The following is a 12,112-nucleotide window of genomic DNA, read 5'->3' on the forward strand; positions in this document are numbered from 1 at the left end:
GTGTACCACACTATGCACTTAATGTTTTTCCCAGACACAAAGGGCCTCTTTTTCTACATCAATGTGTATTTTTGATGAAGTCACAGGGAAATATCTATCACAGAAGATGACCATTGCCAATTGCCTATCCAATAACGATTCTCCATTCATTACTCATGGAACCCCCATTTTACTAAGGGTAACATCAGACTCAGTTAAAATGGCTCACTTCTACAGACTTCCCTGCCTTTATGGGGTGGTCATATGGCACAAGGCTGGCTAATGTAAGAATAGCAGTCTTTTGGCGAAGGTTTCCTGAAAAGTTATGTTTATTGTTGAAAAAATACAAGCTTGTGCTTACTTTGGCAGTAATTATACTAAATTTGAAATGATACAGAAATTAGCATGTCTCTTGCACAAGGATGACCTGCATATCTCTGAAGCACTCAATATTTTTGCATAGTTCCCAGAGGTCACTTGACGCTTTGCTGGTTAATACCAAGAAAACTACATGAGTCAAAGCACAGCATATGGCGTCCAATGTTGAAATTGTGATTTTTCCCTACAAGGAGAGAGGGGGAAGGAGAGAGGGAGGAAGTGTGACAAGCTCAGCTCACTCATTATTTGCCCTTTATTCATTCTTCTTCTGGCCTGGAATCCAGTTATGATGTCAAATAGGACAGCAGCTATCTTATCAGCATGAAGATTATAGTCTCACACTAAGGATGGCACAGTGGAGAGATAACAACTGCTTAGAGGCTGATCCCTGATAACATTCTAGAGCCTCCATACCAACCTAAACTTGCCTATTTCTGGATTTGTGATGATTTATGAAAAATAAACTAGTTAAGCTGCTCTTATATTATTGTTGTTGTTACATAAAGCTGAAAATAATACCCACTGACAGAGATGACCATGTTATTCTCGCCTTCAGTTTCATTTACTTTTACTTTACTACCAAAGTCATCTCCAGCTAAAGCATATCATTGTCTTTGCCCCAGCTTTGACTGCATGGGGGATCAGGTGCTCCTTTCTTTGCACTAAAGAAGGGCTTAGAGTAATAAAGTGATATTGTACAAAGAACAGAGGCTTTGGCAAATCTAATCTCCATGGCAATTTTACTCACTCTCTCTGAACTTCAGCTTTTTTTTTTATCTTTACAAGGAAGACTCTTCTATCTACTTTAAATATTTACGGAGAGGTGTGTGAAATGCCTAATTCAAGTGGTACATGTGTGTATGGTTATCTTTATTGTGAATTCCTCTTTCTCACTAATACAGATGGAAAAAATTATCTTACCCTCTCCTCTGTTCTCAACGGATCCATCATCTTCTTGTTATAAGGTTCTTCAGAAAAATAGCTGCCCCTAGAATTTGGTCTTGGTTTTCATTTATGCATATTTTGTGTGATTAAAAGACATGGCTGGAAAAGGAAGTGGGGAGAAGAAAAAGAGTAGGACCCTAGGCACGCACGGATGACTCTGCTGTCGGGCAGAGGAAAACCTACGAGAAGATAGCAGGCAAACCTTTCCCTTCCCCAGAACTTCCTTTCTTCCCCAAGTGAAGTTGGAGACCCAAGGTTGGGACCATAGACTTTAGGTTCACAAAGTCTATCTACATATTTAATTAGTTTTTCTTGAGAGCCAAGTCTTCTGAGATGTGCTCTTGGAATAAAGTCATAATCATCTATAGTACATATTTATAATACACACACATATAGATATACGACATACATATTTATATATAACATTAGAGTCTGTTACTATGGCAACTATTGCAGTACTAACAAATTAAGCATTGTGACTCCACTGTAATAAGAAAAAAGAAATTCAAATGAAACACCACCAAGCATTTGTTTAAGCACAAATACCGTTAGTAATTAAATACACAGAAACAATACAGAAAACCACAAATTAATGTGTAGAAGCCTTTTCTAGTATGAAAACCGGCTTTGCTGTTGTTTTCCATTTTCCATTGCGTTACATGATACATCTTTATAAATTAAGCTCAGCACTGGGTTAACAAGAACAGATCTACTGCATTGGAGCTCTCACACACCAAAAAGCTCAGCTTTCCTTCTAGTTACACCTTCCACAATCAGTGAGAAAGATTTTATGGCTCTTTTTATTCATCAAAAAGAGGACTTTAAAAAAGAAAGCTCAAATGTGAAGTTGGTCTTACATCCCCTGTTTCATTCAGACAACATGTAGAACTACCCCTGGGGTTTTGAATACATTAACATCCTTTCACAATTAACCCTAATAGGACAAGTGTAGCATTTTTCCAAGCAGATATATTCAAGGCTGAAAAATACATAGTGTTTAAATAGATCTCATTATATCAGCTACACCAAATCTCTCCTCTTTATATACAGAGGATTGTACCTCTTTTCACTGTCATGCAACATTAAAATAGGAAGGCATACACAAGGATGACATGGATTTGACAAAAAATTAATGATTTGTACATCACTTTAATGCTTCAAATCTGCAATTCATGTATGCTAATTAGTTCATAATGGGCTGTTGAAGAACAGAACTGTCATCCTGCTGCTTCCCGGGTTTCTGGAAGCTCTGATTCAGCACAGACTTGCCCGGTTGCCTGCTGGATTCTGGGCTGTAACCCGGCAGATCTATGAGAGCATTTCTCCCCACATACACAATTGTTTCTTGGATGTGGTGCTTTAATCTATCAGAGTTACGATGGCATATCTCAAATAAGTGGTTCCTGGGTGCTGCGATACACACCGGGAGCAGTAGCATGGCACCACTATATCCAAATGATTGATTCCTGGGTTTTAGGCTGTCAGGCTATACCTCAGAGGGCAGCTGTCAGCTTCCTAAATGGATGAAGTTGTATTATGCAGCACATTTTGAAAATGTATGTACAACTTTTTTTTAAATTTACTTACAGATTAAAAAGGCTGTAAAACTTTGAGAGAGGAAACAAAGGGGGTACAGAGATCAGATATCTCCCCTTATTGGAAAATCATGTCTATCTCCCCAGTGCAAGAAAAGCAGCTACCGAGTCCCTTTTTCCTTTGGTCTTTGTGCTGCTGAGGTGGAGCCAGACTGTCACAACTGCAGGAGAGTGTGAGGCTGAACTGCTTCAGGAACCAAATGTAAACACCAGGACTTGCTGGAAGCTGCGAGATTTGAAAACAAGTTGCTCTGTTTTTACTGGAGAGAAAACTGATTTTCCCTGATCTCATGATAGAGGCTTAACCCAATGTGTTTCTCATATCACACCTGCTGATCTGTACACTCAGCTGCTGCGCATGTCCAGACAGGAGACTACACAAAAGAAAGAAGCACTAAATTTGTTTCCAGGTTTGAAGTATCAGATGCCTGATGGCTGAAATTTTGTCTTGAAGTCTCCGAAGTGAAAATGCATTTAATTAAAATTTTTTTTTATTTGGAAACTCGAACTAGTGGTCATAACTGAGCCACGCCAAGGGGGAAAGATACTCCCAATGCAGATGAGCTATTAAGAGATTTTAGATGATCAAGAATACATACTTCATAAATATGCAAAATAATGATACACTACAAGAGTTTAAAAGTGATCAAGTTAATAAGAATTATTTTATTTATAGTTTCATCTAAGGTCTTTATACAAGCAAGCAGGTAAAAAAGGTACTTATAAGGCTAGGTATTTAATAAATGTTGAATGAATGAAGGATGCTCTTTGAAAAATATTGTGATTTGGAGTGTCTGGCTGCCTCAGTTGGTTGACTGTCTGTCTCTTGATTTCGGCTCAGGGCATGATCTCAGGGTTGTGAGATCAAGCCCCAGGTCAAGTTTTGCATTGGATGTGGAGCCTGCTTGGGATTCTCTCTCTCCCTCTCCCTATGCCCTTCCCCTCACTTGTGATCTAAATAAATAAATAAAATATTTTTTAAAAATGTTATGACTGAAGAAATACATGAAATGATATTCCACCCTTAGAGGCCGCACATGGCTGTCTAGTCAGCACCAGGAAAGCTCACATAGATGCAGACAGTGATGACAACATTTTATCTGCATTAGACATCTGAATAACACTTTCTTGTGAAGGAAACCAAACCACACACTTGAAGCTCCCTCCGCTGGTTGGGTTATTAAAATCTGTAGATTTTGAGTTGTGTATGGTAAATATTTTTTATTAAGATGGAGGTTGGGTCATTTAGTAGATGTATGCTTAGCTTTTTGAGAAAGTGTCAAACTGTTTTCCAAAGTGGTTGTACCATTTAACTTTTCTGCCAACAGCACACGAGAGTGCCTGTTCCTCCACATTCTTGCCAACACCCGAAATCTTTTTCACTTCAGATTATCTAATAGGCATGTAATTAGATCTCGCTATGGTTTTGATCTGCACCTTTCTCATGAGTAATGATGTTCAGCATCTTTTCATGTTCTTATTCGCCATCCAAATATTTTCTTTGGTGAAGAGACTATTCAAATTTTTTAGCTGTGTTTTACTTGTCTGTTTTTTTTTAAATTATTATTGTCATCAAGTTTTGAGAGTTCTTTATATATTCTGGATACAGTCTTTTATCTGATATATAATTTCATACATACATACATATATTCTTTTGGTATCTCCTTTCCTTGATCAGTCTGCTACAAGTTTATCTATTATCTTCTCAAAAAACGGATTTTGTCTTCATTAATTTTTATCCACTCTTTTTCTATTTCCTTGAATTTTGCCCTTATCTTTATTATTTCTTTCCATTTGCTTATTATACATTTCTTTTGCTCTTCTTTATCTACATCTTAAGCTGGATGCTAAAGTTCTTGATTTCAGATAAAAAAGAAATGAAACCATATGCATATGCAAAGACTGTTATACAAATATTTATAGAAGCTTTATTCTTCATAGCCAATACCTGGAAACTACTCAAAGGCTCATCATCATGTGGATTAATTCCTAAATTGTGCTATATTTATTCAATGGACTATTACTTAGCAATAAAAAGAGAAAAAGTGGTACACAAACTGCGTGGCTACATCTGAAAATAACTATACTTGTGAAAGAATCCAGAAAAAAAAAGGAAATACTATATGATGTCATTCATACAAAATTATAGAAAATGCAAAGTAATCTCTACTGACATGATAATATGTAGGGAAATCAACCCAATAAAACAGTAAGCAAAATATTTCAATAGCTATTTCATAAAGAAATATATATGTATGGCCAAGAAGCCTATGAAAAGATGAATAACAATATGAGTCATCGGGGAAATACAAATTAAAACAGCAGTGAGATACCACTACACAGCCACTAGGATGGCTAAAATTAAGAAGTGATAACACAAAACATTGGTGAAGATGTGAAGAAGCTGGAATTTTAATACCTTGCTGGAACAATTGCTGGACTGTAAAATTTGAAAATTTGTTTGACGCTTTCTTCAAAAAGTTGAAGATATGATCCCTGGGACCCAGTAATTTCTCTTCTGAGAATGTACCCTAAAGAACAGAAAGCAAATGTCCACACAATATATGAATATTCATAGCAGCTTTATTCAAGATAGATCAGAACTAGAAATAATCCCTCCCTTGCTCTGGGGACTCCAATTACATATATGTTTGGTATTTAAAGTTGTCTTACTGATGTTCTGCTCATTTTAGTTTTCAATATATTTTTAAAATTCTTTGCAATTATCATTTTAGATAGCTGCCATTGCTATTGTCTTCAAGCTCACTAATCTTTCTTATTCTAATGTTTAATCTGCTGTATTTTTTATATCAAACATTGTAGCTTTCATCTTTAGAAACTCAGTTTGGACCTTTTTTTATATCCTATATGTCTCTAGTCTTCATGTGCAATCTTTCCTCTAGTCTCTTGAACTTATGGAATACTGTCATAAAAACTCTTTTAATGTCTTCTCTACTAATTCTAACATCTCTATAATTCTTAGATCAATTTTCATTGATTGATTCTGTCCTCATTATGGGTCACACTTTCCTGCTTCCAAATGCTAATTGAAAAATGTTAATTCTGTTCACTTCTGAATGGATGTCAGACATTGTAAATTTTACCTTTTGGGTGCAGGTATTTTTGTATTCTTATAAATATTCTTGAGTTTCTGGGATGCAGTTGCATTACTTAAAACATGTCAACCCTTTCAGAATCTACTTTTAGGCTTATGTTATGTGGAAATAGAGCAGCCTTTATTCAAGGGTTACCTTTGTCTCAATATCAAAGCTTAACCTTCTTAGGACTCTACCCAACACCTCATGAATATTGAGATTTTCTACTCTGCCTGGTGGGAACAGGAATTATTCCTGGCTTTGTGTGAGGTCTTCGTACAGTCTCTCTAATATTTTCATAGTTGTTTCCCTGAACATAGTGTCTTTACAAACATGTGCCGATCAGTACTCAGCTGAAGACTCCAGCAGCACTCTGCAAACTAACCACAGACTCCCTTCTCTCCCCAACTCCAGGAGAACACTACTCTGCTAGGGATCCCACTCTCTGCACCTCAGCCAGAAACTCTCTCCATGCAGCAAACTAGGGCAAGTGTAGGGCTCACTGCATTTATTTCCTATCTCTCAGGGCTCAGTGTCTTTCATTGCCTCATGTCCAAAGTCTTGAAAACCATTGCACCATATATTTTATCTAGTTTTTCTGTTGTTTTAGGAAGGAAGGTAAATCTGGTTCCCGTTATTTAAACATGACTAGAAACAGAAATCCATCTAATCTATCCCACTACTCAATGAGGTCTTTGGATGAACAATTTTTAATTTTGAAAAAGTCCATGTTGCTGACTTTTTTCTTTCATCATTAGTTCTTTTTTTTTTTTTTTTGTATTGTCTAACATGAAATTTTGCCTATCCCAAGGCTAAGATTTTCTCCTATGTAGTCTTAAAGTTAATTTTTGGGTATAACATGAGGCAAAAGTTCAAGGATTATTTTTTCCTGTGGATATCCAGTTGTTCCACCATACTTGTTGAAAAGACTGTCCTTTCCCACATTGAATAACCCTAGAATCCACGGCCCTCTGCCATATTTGAATGAAATTATGTTTTCACTCTCACCAGTCCCTCCTCCACATTGAACTTCAAAGTCTACTTCTCTACAGCAATTTTCTTTTCCTTTTTTTAAAATCACAAACATTTCTGAGCATATATTTTATACAAGGCACTGTGCTAAGATCTGTGAAGAATACAATAAAGTAAAATATAGTATCTCCTTTTCCAAGAAGCTCTCAATATTAAAAAGAAGTAGGAAGTTACAGATAGTACTTTAGGGTAAAAGAAAGGCCAGGTGGAAAAAAAAAAAAAAAAAGAAAGGCCAGGTGGTTTATTGAGATGAGTTAAGAAAGAAGAGTCAAATATAAAAATGGCCAAAAACTTCTAGTTGTAAAATGGAAAAGGGTATTATATTAGGCATAGTAACAGCCTCCAGAGATGTCCAAGTCTTAATTACAGCAACTGTGCATATATTACCTTATGTGGCAAAAAGGGGACTTTGCAAATATGAAGGTAAGTGTCTTGAGATGTAGTGATGATCCTGGATTATCTGGGTGGGCCCAGTGTAATCACCAGGGTCCTTATAAGAGAAAGCAGAGAAAGCAGAAGGCAGGAGAGTCAGAGAAGGAAAAATGATGATGGAAACAGGAGTCACAGTGATGAAATTGCTGGAAGTGGCCATGAGCCAAGGCTGGAAGGCAACCTCTAGAATTTGAAAAAAGTAAGAGACCATATTTCCCCATAGAGTCTCCAAAAGGAACAGAATTCTATTGAAACCTTTATTTTAGTCCAGTGAAGGCCATTTTGGGCTTCTGAGCTTCAGAACTGGAAAGTGATACGTTTGTGTTGTTTTAAACCACTAAGTTTGTGGTAATTTGTCACAGCAGTACTAGGAGAGTAATACAGGTATTGAATAGAAGGTCTACTTTTTGCCTTAGTCCTGAGTGAGGTTGCTAGGGAAGTGAACTTCCCACATGGAGGTTTCCTCATACAGGAGTGATCATCATTTACCTGTTGGTGAATAAAGAACTAAATTCAAAGTGCCTGTTACTTTCTGTCAGCATCTGTTGCTATAAGAAATATTTTGACTCAAAATAAATTTTTAGTCAAAGTTTTCTATATTTGTAGCAAACACTGGCTTCCTGTGAATCAAAAGGAGTTCCCCAGCCCTAGAGGGAACCTAAACTACACAAGGACTAAAGAGAAGAGGATGGCTTTACAAGACCTAAAATCTGAAATGCTGTCATATTTGTAGCACTCCTAATTGGAAATCCTCCTTCCCTTTGTAAATTTAAGTCTATTATTCAAACTTCCTACTGAAGTCCAGAAACATGAGCCTGAATATTCCCAAATAGAAGATTAGTTGTATATGACTCTTGGCCATATTTCTCTTCAGCTTGATTTCTCTTTGCTTGAAGGAATTTTCTAGTATTTATACAGTGAAGTTCTGGTCATAATCCATGGATACCTTTGTGTCCACATGAGGCTAAGTCAAATGCTTCTTTATTAATGAACATTCTTTAATAACCAGCATAAGTTGTCTATATTAAGACCAAGCAAATGCAAGTCCTTTGCCCAGATCATTACATTGCTCTCAGCAATGGTGGAGACAAAATGCAGAGAGCTGAGCAGTGGCCTTCCTCTCCCTGGTGGGAACAGAGCCGCAGGACACATGGTTGTCACTTTGGGTTGTAAAAGTCCTCTCTGCATGTGGGGATCTGCACAGACAAGCAATGAGCTGAACGTGCACAAGCATTGTGTTGGATGAGAACCTTGCTCCTGGCTAAATAGCAAATAGCAGTGTTCATTGTTGAGGCTAATCCCCACTCACTTGGCCTCTCTGTGAGAAATGAATAATGCTCCACAGCCTCATATGTCCGGGCATCGTGCTGTAAATCCAGGCAAGGCTAGGTGGAGACAATGGGCTTAACTAGATTAGATCGCTCCAATGTATTCATGTGTGGGGGAGGGAACCTTCAAAAGGTCCCTGCAAAGCAAGCCATGGCAAGATTTCAAAACACACCAGGTAAGACAAGAAGATGTTCATGAGCAGAATTAAGTTTGCAGTGTCCTAAATCTCTATGGTGAATTAGCTTATTTTTCAGATGGGTAATGTTTTCACATTCAGATTGTATCTACATAGGATTAAAAAGATGGTAAAACTTAAAAATTCAGATAACCAGTTTTTTCCTTTCTTGACCATATGATATCAAGGAATTGGTTTTAACTTTTTATTTATTTTAGTTGATTAGAAGAATTCACTTATTTCACCTTACCTAAGAAGGTTTCTATTTTGAAATGGGCTTAATGTGCATTTATAGTTTGTCCCCACTTTAAACATATACACACATATTTCGCATACTCTTCTTCCATCTTTTCTTTCAACCTCCTGACCTGGAAGATTCTCAAAGTGAGAGGCTAGGAGTTCTTGGGTGGCTCAGTCGGTTAAGCAACCAACTCTTGATTTCAGCTCAGTTCATGATCTCAGGGTTGTGGAATCGAGCCCCCTGTCAGGGTTGAGTCCTCCACTCCCTCAGGATTGAGCACCACATCTGGTTCCATGCTGTGCGTGGAGCCTGCTTGAGATTCTTGCTCTCTCCTTCTACCCTCCCTTTCTCTCTCTAAAACAAAACAAAAAAAACAAAATTAATGATGAAAGCTAAAACAATATTAGTATAACTGAGCTGTAATTATTCTAAATTTTTTATGCTATCGTTTGGCTCTCAGAATACTGATATCAAATTTTCCACTTGTGACATTGCCAATGAAATGGTGTATAGAGGCTGGGAACAGAGTTTAAAGGAATCTAGCTTGGAGAAATACTACAGAAGCATAAATCTTTTAGAAGCCTGTTGGCCTGGACGATGCATGCTGATTCACGTGAATTGTAGCATTCATGAGGCAGGTGAGAACACTTTTAAAGTAGGAGGAGTTCAAGGGAGTTTGGTCCTAAATGTTAGATAATTAGGCAAAGAGAATTTAATGCAGGAAAAATCTATGAACAAATATAGTGAGTAATGGATTCAAGGTTGTGATGGTTTTTTATTTTTTATTATTTTTTATTTTTTTAATAATAAATTTATTTTTTTATTGGTGTTCAATTTACCAACATACAGAATAACACCCAGTGCTCATCCCGTCAAGTGCCCCCCTCAGTGCCCGTCACCCATTCACCCCCACCCCCCGCCCTTGATGGTTTTTTAGAACAATTTTGACTTGAGATTAGGTGGTCCAGATACAATTGGCCCCCTTTCCTTGGTGGCTACAGAACAATAAAAGATGTTCTTGTCTTAAATTTGGAAATGAAACTGACAAGTAAGTATTATAAAATCTAAGCCATTTGCATGAAGTAGCTTCAATGCTCTTACTTCACACAATAAATGAATTATTTTGTACCTGAAATGTGCAAGACTCCAGGTAGGCAAAGTCCAGTAGAGGACACGACAGACATGGTTATTATCTTCAGTGGAGCTTAAAATGTGAAGAGAAGACAAATGTGATAGACTGAGGAACACCCCCACCTCCAAAGATGTCCACATCCTAATCTCTGGATTTTAATTTATAAAATGTTATCTTACACAGCAAAAAGGACTTTGCAAATGTGATTCAGTTAAGGTTCTTGAGATAGAGATTAGTCTGGTTTATCTAGACGATCCCAGTGTTATTTCCAGGGTCTTTATAAGAGGAAGGCAGGAAGACCAGAGTCAGAATTGTGATAGTCAACCAGAAGTGGAAGCAGACATATCCACTAGCTATGCAGATGGAAGAAGGGGCCACAAGCCCAGAAATGCGGGTGACCTTTAGCAGCTGGAAAAGGCAAGAAAACAGATTCTTCCTGAAAGCCTCCAGACGGACCATGGCTCTGATGACACCTTGATTTGGGGCCAGTGAAATCCAGCTCAGATTTCCAGTCTCCAGAGCTATAACATAAGAAATTTGTGTTGTTTTAAGCCACTACATTTGTGGTGATTTTTTAGAGTAGGAATAGGAAAATAATAAAAATAATACCAACAGAGATGAGCAAATAACCATTCTAAATGCCATTTCATGATCATTGTTGAGGGTGTCTGAGGGAAAGCACAGAAAGCCAGCAGAAACAAAAATTCTCTTTGCCTAATTATCTAACATTTAGGACCAAACTCCCTTGAACTCCTCCTACTCTACTAATCTAAAACAGGACCAGAGCTGACCTCTCTCAACTTCAGCTTCCCTGAAGAAGACAGGAGTAAGTTGACCAGGAGATGATGGGGAGTGAAGTGCTGCACCTAGAACCACCTCGGCAACACCCCCTGCCTGAAGCATTGTGACACACCCAAAAGAAAGACTGAGAGGAGGGAGCTGTAGCATAGGGAGCAAGGGGACAGCCCCAAAGGCTAATCAGGAAGCGAGCTTGGTAGGGTTTGGTGGACTAGAGAGAGTTTAGATTTTGCCCCAAAGGAGGGAGATATTATGACCCTGGATGGTCATAATAAATGGATGCTAAGATCAGATTCAGGTTTTTGAGAGATCACTCTGGCTCTGTGTAGGGAATGGATGTGAGGAAGGAAGAGGGGAAGGGAACATACCAGGTGAAGACTGTTGCGTTGTCAAAGGGAGGAATGATTATGGGTACCAGCATGGTGGTAATGGGAGGAAGGAAGCAGATACATTTCGGAAGTAAAATCAACAGGACTTGGCTATTAGTTGATTTAATCAGTAATTCTTTTTTTTTTTTAAATTACTGATAAGTATTTCATTTTATGATTATGTGATAATGCATTTGTCAATTCTCCTATTGATGAACACTTGGGATTTGTCCAATTTGGGGCTATTCTGAGTCATATTGCTATCAATATTCCTGTGTAACTCTTATTATGAACCTATAATTTTACTTCTCTAAGAGTGAAGCTGTGGAGTCAAAGGGGAGGTTTATATTTAACTTTTTAAGAAACTGCCACACTGTTTTCAAAAGTGACTGTGCCATTTCATACTTCCTTTGGTGATTTATTTGGACTGTGTCAGGCATGTTCCCTCAAACTAAAGAAGGATATGCTGAGTTCTTTAAACATTTCCCTATGCTTTGAGTGTTAAGAAAGACAAAGAGGTGAAGATAAGCCCATAGGTCTAGTTGTACATTTCCTAAGCAACAGAATCCCTTGGTTCCTTGGGTAGAAGGTGGAGGGGGGAGTTCCTTAAATT

General features: G+C 37.7%; 1 long non-coding RNA gene and 1 pseudogene across 1 annotated transcript; one reads left to right on the forward strand and one right to left on the reverse strand.

The window, feature by feature from the left end:
* Positions 1-336: 336 nt before the first annotated feature.
* Positions 337-436, forward strand: LOC119867981 (annotated as a pseudogene).
* Positions 437-5,301: 4,865 nt separating this feature from the next.
* On the reverse strand, positions 5,302-11,250 carry LOC111094321. The gene is made up of 3 exons (XR_005384960.1): positions 11,125-11,250; positions 9,329-9,555; positions 5,302-5,428 (listed from the first exon to the last, which is right to left on the reverse strand). It is a non-coding gene; the product is annotated as an uncharacterized LOC111094321 (long non-coding RNA).
* Positions 11,251-12,112: the final 862 nt, after the last annotated feature.

This window comes from Canis lupus, chromosome 37, assembly GCF_011100685.1.
Source record: "Canis lupus familiaris isolate Mischka breed German Shepherd chromosome 37, alternate assembly UU_Cfam_GSD_1.0, whole genome shotgun sequence".
NCBI lineage: Eukaryota > Metazoa > Chordata > Mammalia > Carnivora > Canidae > Canis > Canis lupus.